The sequence below is a fragment of the Austrofundulus limnaeus genome, unplaced genomic scaffold (genome assembly GCF_001266775.1).
Source record: "Austrofundulus limnaeus strain Quisiro unplaced genomic scaffold, Austrofundulus_limnaeus-1.0 Scaffold412, whole genome shotgun sequence".
NCBI classification, from domain to species: Eukaryota; Metazoa; Chordata; class Actinopteri; order Cyprinodontiformes; family Rivulidae; genus Austrofundulus; species Austrofundulus limnaeus.
Genome location: NW_013952814.1, coordinates 48,064 through 50,274, shown reverse-complemented (window position 1 = coordinate 50,274; position 2,211 = coordinate 48,064).

Sequence of the window (2,211 nt, the reverse complement as noted above, 5' to 3'; positions counted from 1 at the left end):
ATATATATATATATACTGTATATCCTTTCCTTTTTCATCCTGCACAGTTCAGAGCTTTATGTACAGGTAGCAGAGGGAAATGGGAAACACAGGCTTTACAACACCAGAAAAAGTTCTGTAATGCATCGTACTCAGGAAATAAGTTCTGTTATGCTAAGGGGTAAAATTGTGTTGGTACTGCATACCGGTGCGTACGGGCCCACTTAAAACACTGGGTCTAGCATGTAGTTCTTTTTAGGTTAAGTCTTTTATAACAAACTTTAAAAATTTTCCAAAAGGTTCAATTGTTATAGCTTTTTTAATGTAGTAAAAATAATAAATAAAAAATGAACAAAAGCTGCTTTTCACTGAAAAGATAAGATTTGCTGTTGAAGTTTGCGTATAACTCCAGTTAGAAAATTTCTGAAACAGTGTCCAAACCATGTTGAAAAATGCTTCACATTCATAACATACATGTTCAAAAAATGTTAATTAAACATGCCTTTACAGGTAAAAATGTAACATTTTCACCTGTGAAATTTGTGTTCTTTGTTACAAATTCTCATAGTAAAAATGCAAAACATGTTTTACATGTTCACATGTTAACTTAATTTTTACATGTTATTTCTACATATGAAATGTACTTTTCTGCAAGATTCTGAAGATATGTGATGCTGCTGACACCTGAATCCCAAATTTCTGTAATAATCTAAGACAACAAAGTGTTTATGTTTTGATATATACTGTAAACTGTATAAGAAGTGCAAAGAGAACCAAGATCTAAAGAAATGTGTCTCCAGTGGTGGGCAGCACTTATCTCAAATATTTAGGTCCCCTAATGCTAAAGCACTAACACACTGAAAAATTTACTAAAAGCTAGTTCTAAAGCAATAACATTACCCAGTCAACCCATGGAACATTCTTCAGAGTCAAAATGAGTCAACGTGAGTCACATATTGCTAYGTTGCTGTCTTGAGCCTCATCATTGACATTCTACAGCCTTATCCGTGTCCATGCAGTTTAGGGAGGTGATTTGTTGAAACAGATGTTTCACTCATGGTGGTAATTAAACAGTTGCTGAGGATCACTAGCTCTCTTGCTTGTTGGTAATTTTTCCATGTTTGTGGTAGGGCTATATTATTATTGGCAGGAGTTAAGTCAGAGTGTACAGCTTTTGAGAGAAACAGAATTTACTTCCCAACCCGAGGGTTTACTGTCGTGAGACAATATTTACTGTGTGCAGAATACTGTACTGTCAATGTGTCACCTAGTAGATAAGTGACATGCATTTGAATAAAATGAGTGGCAGCTTTTACCCTCAGCTGTTAAAAATAAYGTTGATCAAAAACATTTAAAGACCTCATTTAATGCTCCTAAATTTAGCCCATAAATTTAGCAAGTGCTAATCCACTTATGAATTTTAAAATTAGCAAAAGCCTAAAAGCACTAATGGTAAATGGGATGAACTTATATAGCACTTTATCAAGTCCCTCCGGACCCCAAAGCACTTTACACTTACAGACATTCACCCATTCACACACTGATCATGGGAACTACAGGGATTGGACAATGAAACTGAAACAAATGTAATTTTAGTGTGAGAGATTTCATGGCTAAATTGGACCAGCCTGGTGGCCAATCTTCATTAATTGCACATTGCACCAGTAAGAGCAGTGTGAAGATTCAATTGGCAGGGTAAGAGCACAGTTTTGCTCAAAATATTGCAATGCACACAACATTATGGGTGACATACCAGAGTTCAAAAGAGGACAAATTGCTGGTGCACATTTTGCTGGTGCATCTGTGACCAAGACAGCAAGTCTTTGTGATGTATCGAGCCACGGTATCCAGGGTAATGTCAGCATACCACCAATAAGGACCAACCACATTCAACAGGATTAACTGTGGATGCAAGAGGAAGCTGTCTGAAAGGGATGTTTGGGTTCTAACCTGGATTGTATCCAAAAAAAACATAAAACCACTGCTGCCCAAATCATGGCAGATTTAAATGTGCACCTTAACTCTCCTGTTTCCACCAGAACTGTCCATCGGGAGCTCCACAGGGTCAATATACTGTACATGGCCGGGCTGCTAAAGCCAAAACTTCGGTCACTCGTGCCATTGCCAAATGTAGGTTTCAATGGCGCAAGGAGCACAAATCTTGGGCTGTGGACAATGTGAAACACATATTGTTCTCTAATGAGTCCACCTTTACTGTTTTCCCCACATCCG